The sequence below is a fragment of the Haliaeetus albicilla genome, chromosome 1, assembly GCF_947461875.1.
Source record: "Haliaeetus albicilla chromosome 1, bHalAlb1.1, whole genome shotgun sequence".
NCBI lineage: Eukaryota > Metazoa > Chordata > Aves > Accipitriformes > Accipitridae > Haliaeetus > Haliaeetus albicilla.
In genome coordinates, this window is record NC_091483.1 from 35,833,064 (window position 1) to 35,853,665 (window position 20,602).

The following is a 20,602-nucleotide window of genomic DNA, read 5'->3' on the forward strand; positions in this document are numbered from 1 at the left end:
TTGCTCTGCAGAGTCTGGTACTTATTTGATGCAAATTCACCTACGAAAACTTTGGCTCTGATCATGAACTTGATGGTAGGGGATTATTAGATAGCTAGGGAAGAAGGTCAGAGAGAAATTTCTTCCACATACATTTTCCACTATAGCTGGTAACGTTTAACCGTTTTCTGTATAGATTGCAAGGCACAATGCTACACCACTACAGGGACTTTTCTTCATGTACTGCAGCAAGTTCTTGCATGATACTCAAAGATTTTACCATTTCTCTAGAGGAATAGTGTTCTGAGGTATCTATTTTGAAAGATTAGTATCAAATGCACTCTTCTTGCAGATGCAGTGATATCTAAAGGATAAACAGTACACGTTTTATTGTATATTGCAGGTGGTCACTGGTTTTAAAACAGATACTAGTTCTGCCTTCTTCAATACATGCAGTTTGTGCACTGCCATTTGTTATTGAGATGGATGTTTAGGAATTTTTTACTGATGAAGAAATGTATAATGAAAAAGCTAACTGCAGCAGAGCTCTGGACAGCTGGAATTCTGCAATTTGCTTTATTTCTTTAGCTTTACTTAAACTGTCTTTCCAATGAAAACTGCACCAGAATTACCAGTTTTCTTTGACATGTACAGCTGGCATCAGTTGCCATCACATACTCAAGTTACCGTTGGTGCACAGTCGTTATATCAACACAACCTCAAAAACAGTTCCCCAACAGCAGGCTGTTAAAACACAAATTTCCATATAGTAGGATGAAGGGTTAAAAAGTATTATTCAAAGCTACACAATCTCTTCCGTTCCATTACTCATAATGATACTTTGGACATTGAGAATTTACAAACATGAATCATGTTTAGCCAACTGTTGCCTCTGAACTAAATTTCCATGTTGACTACTTTTACAGTATTTTTATAGTAACCATTACAATGTCAAAAATGTCTCAGATACTTTAACTGATTCTAAGCAATTCTGAGGGCATAAGTTACCTTTTAATTTTGTACATTGGGGAGCTGAGGTACAGACTCAGCGACAAGCACAGAGTTGCTGAGGAACATTTGTGAATATCTGGCAGAAGCAAGTGCTAACACAACCTCTGAAAGAGGTGGCTCCTTCAAAAATCAGGGCTGACTCAAGTAATTTTTTAGGCTCACAAAGGAAAACCAAGTATTTTGGAGACATATAAAACTAGTGAAACAGCATTAAAATGCAAAGCAAAGGTGGGAAGGCAGAACTGGACAAGCAAGGGGGGGGACAGGAAAAAAACTGCAGCCAGAAGGAGATAGGGAGCTAGCACCAAGGAAAGAACACACTAGAGAGCAAAACAAACCTCCTAGCACATGCTGAAAGCTCACAGAGAGAAAGATGAAAAACAGGGAAGGCAGTAACCAGAAGAGGTAGGAAAGAGGGCACTGAAGAACTCCAACCCATCTCCTCATGGGAAGGGGAAATGAAAAAAATGTGCTTTGCTGCTCTAAGTTTCCTCCATGCAAAGCCATGCAAATTTTACATTAATGACATTTTTTATGCTATGATTCAGAAGAAAACTAAAAAGTCAAAAGGTACTTCCTCTAAATAGCACTGCTAAGCTATAGCTGCTAACCAGAGCATGATGGCAAGTCAGCTCCTCTCTGAACAGGATCAGCAATGCACAGTCTGAACAAATTCTCAGTGCACTGCTTCTCCTCAATGTATTCATACACAAGCTCACCCCATCTCATTCCTGACTGCAAAAACAAGTTTATAGGGAACAAGTGTCTCAAAAATGAAATCTAGGTAAATTTATGCAAGGACAGCTTGACTGCTTGTTATAGCTTTCCCCCTGAAATTGTCTCAAGGAAAACTTGCTTTCCAGAGGAATTAGGAACACACAGGGCATGAAACTGCTCCGTGAGAAAAACAGTAGTTCCAACACGTTATTGCAATACAAATAGAGACACCACTATGAACTACGCCCAAGACATCATAACCACCAAGTATACAATCCCTACAACAAAACTGAAAGTATAACTAAAGTGTAAAATATATTTCAGCAGCTGCTCCCACCAAATGACAAGTGCTCCAGTGCAAATCTGCAAACCAGAAACCAGCAAACTACAGAACATCTGAGCTGCACTGTACTCCCCCACCCTAAAAAAAAAAGAGGTAAAAAAGGCATTTGCAGAGAACAGTAAATTGTTCTTGTACAGTGCTTTTGTTAAAAAGAAAGTTCCTAATCCTGTTAATCATGATTATAACTTCACCTGTTATGTAATGTAAATACATTTGGCAAATCTATCTGAATCCCCAGCTTCGATTGCAACATGATTATTCTAGTTACAGGAAGATGCTCATCTTTTATGAGTAAAATGACAACTTTTTAAAGCAATCTGGTAACTCCAAGAATGAGCTGGGGGACTGCAATGTCATCCCACCTGATTTAGCATCCTTTCATTATAAGACATCAACTTTGAGAATTATTATTATTAACAAAAGTCTAAAGCATCTAACAAACTCCCTCTTTGTCTTAACCATACACCCAGAAAAAAAATACTATTTGCTCATTTAAACAAATTCTTAGGAAGTAATTCAAGAAATAAAATATGGTCACTTAATTCAATCAAAGGCTATGATTGTCATGTGTGTTAATCACTTAATAAAACAAACCAGACCATCAATAATAGAAAAGAATTTTTTTGAAGACTAACACACTTTCCATTCAGAACTAACTGAGTACCTACTTGATATGCTTCCTTGCAGCTACAATACAAATACCATCTTTACACACAGGTTCCACAAAAAACAGCCTTCAGAAAGTCAGTCTCGCCTTTTCTTGTTTCAGGTGGTTCACTATACTGAGCCACCTAGCAAGAAAAGCAACAGGAGAGGTACACAGTCTCTTGATTTTTAAGTTGCTGAACTCAAGGCAGAGAACTGCATTGCTCTTTTCCCCGCACACTTTCCTTCTCCACAAAAAACTTTTTATTGTGCTTTAACAGAAGGTCAATGGCTATCACTTCTCTACTCTAGCACAATGGTGAATTGAAACAAGAACTCATAGCTGTTTGGACCGACAAAGCAACCAGTATGTCTAAGCCAATAAAGCGATTTGTTCATTAAAGCTACTAATAAAGCAACCTTTTGTTAGTCTATGAAACATCAGAAACCTCATAGAATGCATTTAACTATGCTTTCTTAAAATCACCAACTCAAAAGTTCTAAAAATCTGTTAACTTCTCCACTTCCTTAAACTGATAATAAAAAAACCTTAGCATTGACTTTTTAAAAGACAGTAAGTGAAATGCAAACTTTCATGCCTATTCATCAACAGAAAAGTTTGGGGTTCTTGGTGAAGGTATCCCCCTTCCAAAAGCTCAAATTTATCATATTAATGACTTATGCGAAACTTCCTGTGCAACACTGACAACCTATAATAAAGACAGCACCATAATTCTGTACAACAACAACAAAGTCACTCAATGGATGCAGTCAGTTTGGACCCAAAGATTCGTTTGGACTTGACAAACAAAAGAAATGAGAAGAGCTGTAGTGAGCAAAGATCAAAAATGCTGTTAAGTACTCATGTCCATTGCTTTCAATTAAACTGAAGCAGACAAAGTTTGAACTTAATTCCCCTGTGCTCAGTGTTGTTGTATGTGGTTTTTTGTAATTATTCTTGATAACCAGCTTTAACATGACTATGGCCACAAACTTCCTCCAAGAACGATCAGTGTTTTTGCCCTAAGAACTTTAGCTGTACAGTATCAGCAATCCTTGAAAAAATTAAAATGAAGTCTCCTCCCTTATTCACAATTTCTAAACTTGCTTCGTTAACAAGTCAGCTCCATTGTTCTGCGATTAGAAACTGGGAGGGGAAGGCATCTTTCCATCCAGTCACCATCAGCTAGGCAAAAAAGCCAGGCAGATATAGTTCCTCTTACCACTATATTTAGAAACTGTGAAAGACATTTTTACCAGCAGTAACATACAAGTATTGTAGCTGCATAACACTTAACAGAGACAAAGCAAAACAAGATCTGAGGAGAAAAAAGCATATCTATGCACTCTATTACTCATATTTAACAGTGCAATACCCCTTGTCCTAGTGGCAAGCCACTGTAGAAGCAGTCTGAAATCATTCTTCTGCTACCATTTCTCATCTGCTTCTTTTTGTTAAGCATAGTACTAATTACTGGGGTTTTTTTATATACAGAACTACCCCAGCAAAAATAAGTAAGTTTCATATTTATTACTGCAATTTCCCAGGGACAAGATTCCTATTTGTTACACTGGGTGTAGCATTTGAATTCTCAGCAAAAGTTATTGTAACAGAAGGACAATAAAATATATGTCCCCACTCAAGAGATATTTACAATTAGCCAGGGTTCCGTCCTTTGCTATTCAGAAAAAATAATCTGTATTTATAAAATAAACAAGTCTGCTATCTAGGACAGTGATAGCATTCCTCCCCCTACACTGTCACTCTCACTATCAAGCCATGAGATTATATCCTCCTTCTGGAATTAAGTGCTTATTCTAACAATAACACTTCAATAGCATGTGAAACTTTTCAATTAAACAGTTGTCTTTCAGTGCCTTATCAGGCTGCTTGACAACTGATAGCTGAAACAAGGGTCATACAATAAGTTTTGCAGTCTTCCTACCTACTGCCAAACAAAATAGTTAGTCAATGAGTAGTCAACTACCATCACATTTCATAGCAAAAACAGACAGGTAATTTTAGTTAATTGTAAAGTTTCAACCATCTTCTAAGGTTTTCACTTAAAGCTTTTCTTGGACTTTGGAGGTTTTTTTGCCTACTATTGCACCACTGAAGTGTGCTAGCAAAGAAAACAGCAGTACAATAACCATTGCAAAGACACTGATTCTTAAGAGAGAGTTACACAACACTTTCCCTATATCCTCCTTGAGAGCGAATAAACATGACTTCTAAACAGCGATTAAAAATAAATTTAAACATAATGCTTTCCTAATTAAGTTCTGAATTCACATTTTGCTAATTCTCTCTGCCCATACCTGACCAAATCTTTCAACAATTTTACAGTCAAATGTTCATTTAGGCTTAAGAAGATTCATACAAGAATGCAACCTCCATTACACAATATGCTGCCTGACAGTTGTGATCAAGTGCTCTTTTCAGTTTGCTTAACTTGCAAAATTAATCCTCTGTTTCAGTTCAATTCTACTCCTTTCACAGTACAAAGTCAATGGAATTTATGTTCCTAAATGACTTAAGCGTGCTTGAAAAATCCTGCTCTACAGAGATTAACTTCTTGCTCTTCCAAATAAGTAAATACAAGCTTGGACTACTAAAAAGTTCCTGGTACTTTTTAGATCGTGTTATCAATGAAAAACTGACAATCAGTTTTGTTCTGAGGCAACAAAAGTATATCACTAAGAAGTCTAACAAATTTACATTTGTAGCTACTGATGCAGCAAACATTTACGTAGATCCTTAGCTTTCTACAGGTATTCTTATGACCAGCTTTAAGTGTATACTCCAGTGACTGCAGGACCAGACCTGGATTACATTTACCTATCTTCACCTGTACTCTACAAGAACTGATACGATAGCCTATCATACTACTGGCAACAGAAAATTAAGCACTGAGTTAAAATGCATCACAAATAGCATATTCAGAATTGTCTTTGTGATAGCAATCAGTCTGACAAAAAAAAAAAAAAATCTATTATTATTTAAAATCAGCTTTTAAAGAAACACTTTAAGTTACAAGCCATTAACACCTTAATAAGACCTCAAGATGTAGCTTGCAGAATCTATTTCTTCCACATTTATCTTCTACAAATCACCCAGTTAAAGGCTTTAGAGGTTTACAGAAAACCAATAAGCACTAAATTTACTTTTCTTCACAAAAGTACTCATATATATGATGATAATTAAAAAATGGAAGTTGACAATGCACTATCAACATAGCAGATGAAAAGACAACTTCAATTACAAGAGCTGAATTTTTGTTTGCTTTGCCTGGTTGCAACAGTTGTATTAACATAGGAAACTTGCTATTTATCATTTCAGAAAGATCATAGTGTTTCTTTATTATTATTTTTTTATGATCCATATCATCATGACACTGAAACTTAACAGTTGCTCAGCTGATGTTTTAACGATGTTAAAAGATGGCCACAGGAACAGCTATACAGGAATTGCCATTTCCTGGAGACACAGATGAGACACCCTTTAGTACCCATCACTTCCACAGGATCAAGCAATTCTTCAGTAAACATCCCCCCCTATAGCCTAAACTTCAGTTGCTATTCCTAGGGTTGACTTCAATCCTGAAGCACTAATAAGCGCTGGTACCCAAACAGCACCTCTCCTTTTCAAAACAACAACAAAAAAAAAAATCAAGCAGTTAATGAAGAAATATCTGTCTTCTTACAGATGTGCACTGTTTCAGCAAAAATTGCTTAAGTATAGAAGAACTGGCACCTGAAAAATGGTGTCTTTCGGACCAAAGAGCCCAATTTCAAGGGACTATGCCAGAGGCAAGTGACAGGAAAAGCAAAGGATAGTAACTGACTGATTGACTGTTCATTGCCCCTTCCAACACAAACACTAGACAGCAGCTAATGAAGCTAGTAGGAGCCACCTTCAAAACATGAGTGACTCTTCAGGCAATAGCTAGTAGATCTGTTGAATTTGTTGCAAAAGGATGCAACGGAGATGAAAAATTTACATGGGTTCAAGAAGAAACTGGACAAGTTCACGAAGATAAATCATTCACGAGTTTCTGAATAAACAGAAACAATCTCTAGCTCAGAGATTCCGTGAGCTGAAAGTAGCTGGAGAGCAAGCATGGAAAGACAAGTATCTAACACTTATCTTGTTATCAATGTTCCCCATGCATCCATCCACTTACAAATGTTTTTGAGATGACTCGTGACGAATTAGGGAACTTCTGGGTTCCTGTACATGATTTTTTCTTTTGTGCCTGCTATCAGACACAGGATAGTAGGCTAGAAAGAACGTCAGTGTGATCCAGTGTGGCAATCCTCCTGTTTTAAAATTCGTTAATAAAAACATTTTAAAACAGAACATTCCAATTAAAATATAGTAGTACTTTAATGTTTGGCTCCCCCTCCCAAAACTGCCAGCTTGATAAAATACATTAAATCCAAATGTTTTAATGAGCTTGACCTTTCATTCAAAATATTAGTTAAAAAGTTAATACACCTCTACTGCAATAACATTACTGATTATTCTCCACCAAAACATCTACAGGAGTTTCATAGCTTTTACCTCCTATACCCTGTGTCTGTGCAAACTCTTAGTGGGCAGCAGAATGGTCTACAACCAAACAGTCCTGGCTGCCATTTTTCTCCTCAGAAAAGCTAAATGACTCACTCTGGGTTGGGTTTGTAGGGTTTTTTTCTTCCTAAAAAGGGATACATAAAAGAGATGGAAGAACAAGTCACAGGCGTCAGCCTGTTCACTAATTAGGGAGACCTCTATACTCCTGTTTGTTCCCTCTCCACTGCACATCTCACATATGATCTGTTTCTGTCCTCTGAATTCAAGACCTCCTAGATCCTAAATTCAAAGTCTAAGAAAGACTACCTAAGCACACATGTTTCTCAGCTGCCGGTGCTCCACTACACAATTTGGGGAGAGGTACAGAGCTAAAAAACCTAAACCATTAACACCTCATTTGGAGAAAATCTGGTACTTTTGCATTTTCTCATTTTATTTGCAGAAAGCAGAACTGGGTTATGTCAGAGGAGAGAGAGAAAAAAAATAATTTGTAAATATTAAAAAACTACATTAACCTCCTACTAAAAATATCTAATACTAGAATGTGAGAAAACACAGTACTTACCTACATTTAAAAGAGCCTGTAAATATGATTTAGCGTGTTACAAACAAACAAGGCTTTCATGCATCAGCAAGCTAGCTGAAACAGTTGTTTAGAGAATACTACTGTAAAACGTATGCAGGTTGATATCAGAGAATATACACAGCATGGTTTCTGGAAAGGAAACTATGTTTTTTTAAGCTAGTAGACTTTTATAACAACAGTTAACTAAGGAGAAACTGCTGAAAAACTGACTTGCAAAAAGCCTCCCCCAAAGTCTCAAGAGGCTATTAAGTAAAATAAATCTTGGTATTCGGGGAAAACATTATGCGCGTTTAGATGCCAGCAACAAAGCATCAAAAGAAAAAGCAGCAAGTGGTCTGTTAAGTTGCAGAAAAGGGTTAACAGCAGAAGGCCAGGGTTCTGTACTAGAACTACTTCACATATTCCCTAATGGTCCAGAAAGCAGAAAGTGGCAAAACTCACTCACATGAAAATTATTAAGGTTAAGACAAGAGAAGGAACTGTAAGAATTTCAGATAGTCTAACCAAGCTAGATAAAAAGGGAAATGCATGACAGACAAAGAGAATAATCGACAAGTTATTGCATGTCAAGGTGAGTAACTTTATGGATTTTAACAACGAATTCAGAGACACACACATTCACTCCGGATAGACCACTGACAAATGGTATTCAGTAAAAAAAAAGTTGTGATGTATATAAAATGTTTTGGAGAATATTACAATTGGTACATTACAAACTGAATACAGCATTCCAAGTAGGCACTTTGTAAATATACAGCACTCCAACTAGGCACACAATGTAAAAACATGGTTTGAAATGCTAATTAAACTAAAACAGTTTCAAAAAAGGTGAAAGTTGACGAGAGTCATCTTAAAAGGGATGCCAAAAAGCATCAGAAAGATCAGGTATGTTAACTGTAACTGAGATATGCAGAATAAACACAGGAAAAGGTATAGGTGAAAAACCTAATAACTTGGGAGTTCAACTGGAGTTTTATAACAACAAGAATACATTCAGCTAAACTACTGGAATAAAACATCACAAATAACATAAGACACTACTACAAAATTCATGATTAATACAAGACAATACATTTCCATACAATTGCTCAGATCCCCAAAATTGGTTTAAAAAAAGAAAAAAAATCACTTAAACTACAACCTAACATATTATTTAAAAGGATTATATGTTTTATTAAACAGCATAGTAAGCTGTAACAACAATTAAGACTGATCTTGAAGAACAGTGAACTACTAGAAGTTTTATACATGAAACTTTCCACTGGCACTGGACAACTTTCCAGAAAGTGATTATGAAAAGAAAGACAAAAAGAGATACATGTGTCCTATAACGAAATCCTAATTCTTTTCTAGAGATGGCAACTAACAGGCAGAGAGAATAGCACAAGAGTCGAACTCCCAGCTCTACAATCAGAATACTTGAATATGATTTTTTTTTTCCCTCTTTGGCAGCAGCCAGCAAGCATACACACAGCTCTGCCTTTAGGCCAGCTAGCAAACTAAAAAAGGCTTGGTAGGTTATATGGGGAGTAGCATAGTAGTCAGGCTGCAGGAGCCAAATACATTGTGATAAGGGAAGTCACAGAAGATAACAGGACAGTAACAGGGACTCTCTTACTGCAGTGGTGAGATACAGCAGCAGACAGAGGATACAAATCCACAGGAAACTACTTTTTTTTTAGCTCTGCTGCTCACAGAACAATTTGTTTCCCTTGTGTTTTAAAGATTTGAATACTAATATTTCTGCACACTGTAGCTTTGATCACTGTGTTAAATGTAGCTCTACTGCATAAAAGGATTAGTTTGTCCAGATTGGCACAGCTATGACTCTGATATGAAGAGAACTAGGGAAAAACCTTTGAAGATCAAGTGCGTGCTCAGTTTTGTAGGCTGAATTGGCAGTAGTAGCTGAAGGTGTTTTTTGTCATGCATATAGTTTACAGTATGACACATACAACAATAATTCTGCACTTTAGTATACAGATTATAAGCATTTTTAGATTACTTAAATTTGTCTTGCTGTTGAAAGGCGTAATCCCACTCTCCCCTTACCCAAAAGCCTAAGAAGTCAGGCAGCACCAGCACTCACGTTGCTTCACAACCAGCTGGATCTGAGAAGTGGACAGACAGCACAACCACAAAAGCCAAAAAGGGATGGGTGGGGGGAGCAAGATCAGCCCTTTTGGTTGCAGCACATACTCCACACTGGCTTCAGCAGATCATCAAACCTCAACCGTGAGGTTTCAGGGCACTTAAGCTGCTCTAATGGCCAGCCAGTGCCCAAAGGGTTCACCACCAGCTGTGCATCCCCTGTACCAGCTCTAAAGCACATCCCATGTCACCCTGAGCCAACTCAATTTGATTTTTCGTTCCCTTCTCACTTAAACATAGGGAACTAAAAAGGTAGAAAACCCGCAGCACAAAATTAATTACCAAAAAGTCAGATTAAACCAATAGCTAGCACAGGGAGAAGCTGCAGGTGGGAGAAGCTGTTTGGAACCATTCCTTTCAGCAGCAACTAAGCAGGTCAAATGCAATATGAAATGACAACCACATGAATATAACATCTCAGGAACCCTCAATCTTTGCAAAGTTCTAAAAGATTTTGTGAAGGAAGGGTAAATTGTTTCAATTTTAACTTTCTCGTTTTTAATCTTTGCTAAGTCATGCCTAACCTACGCAATCAATTTTGTTCCCACCACACTGCAGTGTAAACAAACAATAGGAATGAGAAGGACCAAAACGTTAACATTTCGTGCCACCAAACAAGCTTTTGTTTTTCCAGTCATTCCCAGCACCCCTTCGAAAGGTTCCCACAGCCCATGTAAACAACACACAAGCTGAGCGGGATGACTGTACGTACCTCCTACATAGGCAGCCAGGAACCACAGCACGTAGCTCCCCTAACTAGACAGCCACACATCCACCCCATGACATGGGACACCACCCACCTCTACCCTTCAAACAAAAAAATCCTGCCTGTGCTCCTGACTCATATGAAGTATTATCTAGTGCTCCCGCCACGCACAGCCAAACATCAGTAATGGCTGAGCTGAAGTTTGACCCTTGGTTATTTCAGCATCAGCTCACTTCTTTTCTGTTGCATATCAGGAATTACTTGATTTCAATATAGTCAAGCATAACAGTATTCAAAGGACAAATAAGAACAAAAAAATCTGCAAGATTTACCATGGCAATAAGCTATAAAGCTGGGAATTCAACACACAACCTGAAATGAAGAAACAGTATGTCCTGGAAACAAATCAAATATAACCGTGAATGTCAAAGTTGTTTTGCTACAGCAAGCCGTGTCTAAGAACCACCCTAGTTTTAGTGCACTCTCAGGTATGTAAAATTTTCAAAATTAATTTAAACATCTAGACAAGCTAAGAAACTGCCATTATGGAGATAATCAGGGTCATTAACACAAACACACTTCTGTATTACAGGGTTGAAAAATGGAAAGTTCAGACACCTGTCTATTAGAGCCCACGTAAGATATTCTTAGTAGAACCTATTTCACACACTTTATCTTCCCTGAAGACATATAATGTCAAAACATAGTTAGAATTACTACTGTGTTACTAAGGGGTTACCAAAGCCTGCATGCTACTCTTGCCTTGTTTCACGAACACGAAGCAGCCGTTCAGGACCACATGCCGCACAGCTGGTAGTGCAGAGCAAGTCCAGGGCAAGACAAAGTCCAGCCAGCTGGAAGTCAAGCAGTGACTAAGCCTAGCTCTTAACTAGACCGGAGACAACACAGTCAGAATCCACCTGCCACCACCAATAACGCAACTAACACACCATGAAAGCGGAGGGGTACAACTGCCCCCTTCTACCAAAGGCTTGTCACAAGGGTGTGCATCTGCCTCCCCCTCGGCTACACAGAGTTTAAATGTGCACCACGTGGGCAGTCAGGGGTGGGGTGATGTATCACAGGTTGAATCATTTTCTCCCTCCCCCAGGACTCTTGCAACAAATAGTAAATTAGGAGAAAAGCAATTCCCAAACATGGTGCCCCAAACAAACTTATTATTTCAAAATCCATCTTACTGGAATATGCAATAGGGCCTGCTATCTAGGTATGCAGAGAAAGAAACAGCGTCAAAAGTTTCCCGGCAAAGAAAAATACACAGCAACTTTGCCTTAGAATGATTTAAAGGATGCTGAAGATGCCCTCAAAATCCATAAAAACTGTCACTATTGTACTCTGCAGTAAAGAAAAAAAGTTACCTGACATTGCAGGGATCCACCCACTCACAGAAATGCCACAGAATCTGAAGACATATTCATCAGCTCTGGCAACAACATATGAAACCACCACAGCAGAACTCAGAAACAGACGTTACAAATAAGTTAGACGAGGGTATCTCCAGGATCGCAGTTTCAGGGCCCTTTTCTATTGCACTAGATGAGCTCTTGCTTTGAGCATCATTGCATGAATTAAAACAAAATGACAAGATATAAACAGCAAGAGACGTAGGCACTCCTGGCAAACTGCAGGTTTACTGACCACCTGACCCAAGCTCAGGGCCACAAGTAAGACTGCTTAGTAAAGACACAGCATTTGGTAAAGCAAAGGTGTAGACATCCTGTCATCAACAGAGATTCAAAACCATGCTAAGCTACGTGGGACCACACTTGCCACAAAAGATGAGTAACATTTCTTCAGAGGCCTGAGTCCACAGTTGTAGTTTTGGTTATCATTACTAAGTGGTTATGGCCTTGAACACTAAAGAAAATACTCTTTTAAAAACTAGCCTTATTAGGCAATGGAGAAGTCAACAAAAGCATGTACCCACTACTGTCAGGTCTAGCAAAGAAATGCTAGATTTTGCAGCTACTGCAATAGCTAGTGAGCACCTTTGCAAGCATGAACTATGCTACAATGCTGAAAGGATTGCACTCGCCAGGGAACGTACTGAGCAGTTTACCCTCCTAAAAAGGGAAGTTGGGAAAAAGCTTGAAACCTTTTCTTCCCCATTGGCTTTGGCTTATGGTGTTTTGGGCTTCTCAGTCATGTAGTAAGACAAGTAGCTTGTCCTGCAGTAGCCTGTTCACTTCTGAAAACATTGCAACTGTTTTCTTTCCTGCAGATATATAAGGACACAGGTTCTATCCTATAAAGCATATCACATATTTTACATAAAGAGAACAATATCCTTTCACATGCAGTTTGTAATACAGCAAACTCCCTGCAAGCGTAGGCAGATCCTGCACGCTACAGCAGATCTAAACATAAAGTTTCACCTTAAAGAAAACATGATAGACCTTATCCTGAAAAACTTGTGCTCCAGAAGTATTCACCAGCACCTGCAAGAACACAGAGCCACTGCGTGCACCAAGGACATTATGCTGTCAAAGAGGGCAGAGTCAAGCAGATACTGTCAACAGCACACACCCTGGGTTTGCAGTTCTTGCCCTTCAGAAATTCAAAACAATTGCTACAACCTACAAAAAACAAAGCCACAGCTAAGTAACCCTGAGTCTGCGTGACCAGGTTTGGGAGTACTTCAATCCATCAAAAAGAGCCCCCAACACTCCATGTGCAGTCAGTTCTCCACCACCACGCTTAAGCTGTTTGATAATCCCAGCAAGGGAACACACACGGAAAGTCTCTGGTAACCTGTATCATGTCAAGGTCTCCTCCCACGTTCCTATCCACCCAGAGCAACATTTCTAAAGGAAAAAGTGCTGAAAAGGGAGAATGAAAAGCTTTGACATCAGACCAAAAGGCTGAGAACTGGAGAAGGGAGCATAGGAACAAGCATAACTATTATCCCAGAATCAGTTCAGGTTTCTAATTTTCAAATAGAGACCCATGTGTAAAGAGGGAGACCAGGGAAGGGAAAAGAATGAATCCATGATTATGACCCAGGATACTACAGTGGCAAGACTCATCGATCGAGGTGTATGAAGACTTTAGGGGAAACTATTGCAACTCCTCCTCCCTCAGTGTCCCCTTCTCCACAGCTCCAGCTCCACAAGGCCAGGTCTCACCACAGCACACGCACACCTCTCAGCTCCACCTGTGGGCAGCTCTCCTGCCTTGGTAGAGGCAAATCTTGTGCTTAGAAAGTGTTGCTTCAGCAGTACGCCCTGCCCTCTGAGTACACCTCACCTCAGCCTGCCTGCACTGAAGAGCTCCTAGACTTCTCAGTGCTGCTTCTCCACAGAGAAGCAACAGGCAGCTCAAGCCATTCATATTACTGAAAGGTTTTCAAGAAAGCAAGCACTTCAAAACATTCACATTTTGGACAACTTATAGTAGACAGTCTTTAAACAGGAAGCATTACTTAACTCCCTCAAAGCTATCCCTCTACTGTAAGCAGCCGTCCAATTTCAGGTCAGAAGACAAACTAAATGCACCTGGACCAGCTTAGCCATCCACTACCTACTACAGGCTTCCCTGATACTGTAGCTGCTAGAAAGCAGTCTTGTGTGACCAGTCAGAAACACAGACCAAGCAATTTCAAGAAACACATTACCTTCCCCCTGCAACATCCCAATGACCACATGCCCACGTGACATCTAGGGCACATCGAAATGTTAATCGGTATCATAAGAATGTATTTGGGTTACAAAATCCAAACAGCACTCTCAACCTTTTGTGAGACTATTAAAGGGAAATTGCTTTTCTTTTTTTAAATAGAATCTGAGGTGAATAGCATTGCAAAGCGTATTGTACTGGTACACCTCTAAATTACAGCCAAAACCGAAAACAGCACATACAATTAAAACATGCTTCTCCACTTTAGGGCCCTATTTGTGGTTGGTCAAAAAACTAGACAAATTTTACTAGTTCGTAGTGCAACAGCCACCACTGGATCAAGTTGGAAGGATTTAGGAGCGGGGAAAAAAAGAGCTGTTTGAGAGCAAATCTTGCTCTTGTAGCTACTTGTGAGCATGCACCTGCTGAAACCATCACATCAGAATTGTACCAACAAAACAGCACACACCAACACTCCTCATCCTCCAGCGCAAAGCCAACCGTCTTGGCTCAAGATGCAGGCAAAGCTTATCTGAGCTAAGCAAGCTAGTTTTGGACAATAAGGACTATTTCACACACTTCCTCCTTCCAGCCAAGCTGTGGGTTCTGTATTCACTAGCCAATGGTAACATCTTCAGTTGCCCCGGCAAATGGGAAAAGATGTCTGCTGGTATATCCACAAGAAATTATGGAAAAAATACATTGTTTTGCCCTTGTAAGAATAACTGCAGTTGTTTCAGAGAATACTGAGAAAACAAAATATTGAAGAGCTACTGAATAATAAAGACCTGTCTATTTTGCAAAGGTGAGCAGTCTTGAAAAGATGACAACATAGTTTTTGTCACTGTGAGCACGAACAAGATTGAATGCAGTAATTCCTTTTTATTCTGACATTCCTTACTTTTGAAGTACTTGACCTTACAAACTAAATTATAATATAATATACATGCATTATGTTTCCAAATGTAAATTATTTTGATCAAGCTTTGAAAAGAAATCTGCTATTTCAAAGTAAATATAGAGAAAAAACAAAACAAAAGCTACACACACAGTTATTAGGCTTTTTTAAGCATAAACTTCAGGAATATGGGCTGCAAGTGGAAATGCTTACAGACATAAATCATATCCACATTACTGACAAAAAAAGGGCAAGGATCTATTAGAAAACACTCAACTGCAATGTATGCATTGATAGCGGATGAACACTGGAAAGGCTGATCAGAACTATTGGTGGAAAGCAATAGGCAGGATTCACAGCATCGCAACACAATACTTGTTTGCATTCCCTCCCCTTGCCCAAGAAATGTTCCTTCATAAGCGAGCTGCAATGCCTCTCGCATTCATTACAGCCAAAAAAGTCTTGCATATGCAAAGTTCTCAAACGAGAAAAGCAAATGCATACTTAAATATTAAAGTAAGCACCTAATCAAGCCGTGATGTTTATTTACGGATTCCAGCTGATCAGAGAATGGAGCTAAAAAAATGATTACTTTATTATTTCACCCATAATCTATATCAAGTGAAAGCTGGAGAACCATGTTTCATTTCCTATTGAACATGAAACTGTGACAGGTGAGAAGTGGACAGTAGTCTTCCTCACTCCTCACACAGAAATTAGAAGGTATTAAACACAGCTGACAACTCAATACATTCAAAACAAGTCACTAAGCAGTGAATTGCCCACTCTTCCTTCGAAGCCACCAAACGCATTCACCCAAGAGGAAGCCACCAAGGGTTGCCAAACACAGAGAAATGACACAGCCCTAGAGCACACACTGATAGCTACCAGAAGGGTGTTCTGCGACAGGGACTTATAAGCATGTAGTGCTGCCTACAGTCTTTCACAAACATCTGCTGGTGACCACAGAAAGGCACGGGATACTGGGCTAAGCTGACCTTTGATCTAAGCCAGAACAGCTTGTGCAATAACCAGTGGCCGTACCATCACAAAGCAAGACCAAGCAGCTTGTTAACAATAAGTTAACTTCTATGCTTACATGGTTCTAGGTCTTCATCAGACAAATATTTGAAGTCTTTGTAGCCTTTGCTGTCTCAAGAGACTATCTTAAAGTCCGTAGAAGTGATCCCAGTAAACAGATTTTGTCTATCCTGTGAATACATGGAGCATTTCAGTACAGAACCATCCATCAGTTTCCACAAATTCACTACATCACAATACTTTCTGTCATGGAAGAGCATTTTCAAGAGCGATTACACATAATCCTCATCATCTCTTTCAAGAATTACCTGATACACACAGTCCACATAAGAGAAGGCTGAAGCAGCTCTGCAGATAAGGTCTTTATGTTACTTTTATTTCAAATGCAATGTACATAACATTAACAAGCATGCGTTCTTCAGGAAAAGATCCAGAAGATTAAACGTGTTCATTAAATACAGCCTGAATTTAAAACATGCTGACCAAAAGATACTTAACTAACTTAGTTTACTTTAAAGACACAGAAGAATAGCATTCCTCTGTTTGATAACAATGCCAGGCCTAAATCATCACACCCCATTCCTTTCTTTTGCAGATTCAGAGACAACAAATTCCGTTGAAGGAATTAACAAAACTTTTGCAAAGTACCACGTGCGTACATAATGAGGGGAAGTAAAGTTAATTTGTCAGTCTAAGACTCTAAAGATAAAAATTATTTCTTTCCCTAAACTAAAAAGCTACTTATTATAAAAGCTTCTCTAACAGTTAATGCAAATTAAATTCACATACTTTCTGATAAACATTTCTGTTTCCAGACACCACTGTAATAGTAAATTATAGAGCTTGAACACAGGAACTACATTGATTAGATCTAAGCTGCAATAAGAGGAAAAACTTAAAACCTTGACAAAAATTATTTGAATAATATAAAGCGATGTATGTCCTCAAGATATTTATGAACCTGGAACACCAACAAGAATGTATAAGTGCCATCGAGAGGCAGAACCAGGCTGCCATTAACAATTGGATGATGACAGAGTGGGAAAGGGCAGATTTAAGTTTGGAACCAGGAAGTGACATAAGCAAGTGTAATTACATATCAAAAAATGGACACAGTGCCTTTTAGCTCCTGTAGATATTAAATAAAGCACAGCATTGACCATCTCCTTAACACTACAGCCTGAAGAGAATGCAACTTCCTTTCCTGACCTCCTAGTTCCAGGGCCAAGAAAAGCAAAGACTGAACTGAATGGAGAATTCAACTTCTTTTACACCCCTTTTTAAAACAGCAGCAATGACAGGGAGCTTAAGATACAGAGATATTTTGGTCTAAAAAAAGTCTTCTCACCTGTCAGCATACTTGGTCTCAAAAAGAAACTGCAAAATGTCAGGTACCCCATCTACCTTTGAACTTCTTACCGATGTCTAGGTTTTCCCCTGAGTTTTCACAGGCTGTCTCCTCCCCAGTAGAACAGACAAGCACACAGTTGGGAAACAGACTGTACGTACTGTCAAATGTGTAGCACAAACAAACTAAAGCACAGAGCAAGCACACATTGCTGGAATTCTGGAGTATGGCTTCCCGTTCACACACATGTATTGTAGACCTTCAGCCACTGTATGTTTCTGCGGCATTTGATTTTTCTCTACTTTCAATTCCATCTGGTAAAGAAAACACAGAAGAGCAGGACCCTAGCAACTGACCCACAGGATGTTCACGAGCTGTTTATTCTTCTTTTAATGAAGAACCAGGGAAATTCTATTAGCTTTCCCTTCAAAGTCTTTCTAGACTCCTTCCAGGGAGATGTGGAGAGGACTCATGCAGACAACAGTTTTCGCACAGAGTTATGATTTCTGGATCTATGTCTGAACACTGCCTCATCAAATAAGCAACATTCAACCTACACTCTTCACTTTTTAGTACATCCACTTCATATATGAACTGTCGTATAAATTTTAACTCCTGAATAGTACAAGTTAACACTGACAGACATACATGCTCCTTCCCCAACTACTGTGGTGTTTTTCTTCAGTTAAGAGCAAGTTAAGATATTCTATTAAAAACAATCTAAGTTTTGCTGTAGTTTTGGCTCAGAGGGAAATTCTGCACGCTGCAGAAATACTAAAAAGCAAAGCAAAACAAACCCCAAGCAAACACAGTCCCATTCCCAATGAGACCCATCGTTCCCCAGCCTCAGAGTAAGGTTTGGAGCGAGAGCAAGAGCATTTGCCCGTGCTTCGTGAAGAAGCAATTTCTCCGATAAACAGGAAGAGCCAACGCTACTTCTGGCTTTTAAATTGCATTAAAAAATGCTTTACGTGAAAAAGCAACTCCTTAATAACGTTTTCCTGTGACAACGCCAGCAGCATTTTCCACCCAAGTGTTATGCAAAAGAGCAGGCAGGAGGCAGCCACAGGGTCTACTAGGAGCCACTCGACCCTTTAAGGAAAAAAACAAAACAAAACAAAAAAAACCCAACCAAAAACCAAAAACAAAACCACACGGGGCGAGGGGGGAGGTTTGAAAACGTCCCGGCTTACGGCACGGCGGCCGTGCCCGTCGCTCCCAGCCTTGCACAACCTTCCGCCCCGGCGGTTCCGCTCGGCTCTGACGGGCCCCGGGGAGGGAGCGGGTCCCGAGCCCTTTAGCCGCCCGCCGCCTTTGTTCGCAAGGGCCGGCACTCCCGGCCCGCGCCGCGGCGGGTACAAAGGGGGCGGCAGAAGTTGCCGAGAAGACCTCAGCCCTTCCCGGGGGCCGCCGTGGCGGCGGCGGAGCTTCCCCCGTCTCCTCAGCCTGCGGCGGGCGGGAGCCGCTCGCTCGCTCGCCCGCCCGCCGGGCACCAGACCGTGCGCCGCCGGCAACGTGAGCCGCATGGGAAGCGGCGGCGTCGCGCCCCCCGGCCCGGCCCGGCGTGCTCCACCGGCGGCGGCCCCGGGCACCCAGGCCCCCTCCCCCGGCGGCTCCTCCCGCTCACACTCACTTTTCGGGGCGGGCTCCGCTGGGCTCTCCCTCCGCTCCCGGCGCGCACGCCTTCCCGCCGGCGGGGCGATGCCGGCGGCGAGGCAGAGCCCCCCTCCCCCGGCGGGAGGGGGCCCGCTGCCCCCTGCCCCGGGGCTGCCGCCGGGGGCCGGGCGGCTTCGGGGGGGCAGGCGGGTCCAGCCCCCCACCTCGGGCGGGCTGCGGGCAGGTGGTCCTCGGGGCCGGGCCCCGGGCCCGCTCCCCCCGCCCCGGCTGCGGCTGTCCCGGCGGCTCAGGTGCGCCGCCGCGTCCTCTCACATGGAGCCGCCGCCTCGCCGCCCCTCGCTACCCCCCGGGCCGGTCCCTGCGTCGCCGCCGGCCGGGAGGCGAGTGGCTCGGGCCGCGGCCCCCGTCCCGCTCTACCTCTCATGCACCGCGGGCGCCGCCGGCGGGAGGGGGGCTGGGGGAGAAGGGGGGAGCCGCTAGGGCCCCAGCCGGGCGGCGCGGGGCAGCCGGGCGGCGGGGCTCGGCGCCGCGGCCGCTCCGCTCTCCGGCATGTGGGAGCGGGGGCGCTGGGCGGCGCGGCGGAGCAGGGCCAGGCCGGGGGGCCGGGCGGGGGAGGGGGGGGAGCGGCGGGCAGCAGTGCCCCGGGATCCGCTGGTTTCCTGCGGCGCCGGGAGGGGGCGGGGAGGGCGGGCGAGAGAGCGGGCGAGAGAGCGAGCGCGGCGGCGGCGCGCGCGGATGACAACCGTAACCCAGCAACAGGCCCCGCCCCGCCCCCGTGCCGGCGCGGGACGATGACGCCGACGGAGGGCAAGGTGGAGCCGAGCAGGTACCGCCGCGGCTGCACGGTTCAGACCGGGACAAGGGGGCGGTGTCACGCAGCCCGCGCGCAGCCGCGGTTGGCGACCTCGGCGCGCCCCGCCCCCTCTCGCGGCGCGGGGCGGGGCAGCTCGTGAGCTCAGCCTGGGAAGGGGGTCGGCCAACGCTCGCTCAACCCCAACTCCACCCCCTCCCCGTGACGTCAGGGGCGCGGGGACGGGGCGCAGCCGTTGCCCGCCCGCCCGCACGTGCGCGTGCCCCCCGGGCGTTGGCGCTGCCATGGGAACGACCGGTGGGAGTCCGGCGGGCCGCGCCGCTTCTCGGCGGCCCCTGCCTTGTACCGCTTTGTACCCGCAAACCTGCTCGGCTTTGAGGGCCGGGGGCGAAGTGTGCTGGTCCTGCAGCGGCCAGCGCTGTGCCTCGGCCGCGCAGGTGCTCCCGGAGCCCAGGGAGGTCCCTGTCCCCTCTCTGCCTGGCCTTCTCCATGACGCCGCCGAGCCCTGGGCGCCTCCGACTCGGTAACCGGGATAAT

At 42.5% G+C, this 20,602-nt stretch overlaps 1 protein-coding gene across 2 annotated transcripts in view; it reads right to left on the reverse strand.

Annotated features, from left to right (window-relative positions):
• The window catches only part of FBXW7 (F-box and WD repeat domain containing 7), a 195,604-nt gene extending 175,765 nt beyond the window's left edge, over positions 1–19,839 (reverse strand). For both annotated transcript variants that reach the window (XM_069785258.1, XM_069785267.1), the window contains exon 1: positions 19,271–19,839. The gene's annotated coding sequence lies outside the window, so the exon portion shown is untranslated. The remainder of the gene's footprint in view (positions 1–19,270) is intronic.
• Positions 19,840–20,602: the final 763 nt, after the last annotated feature.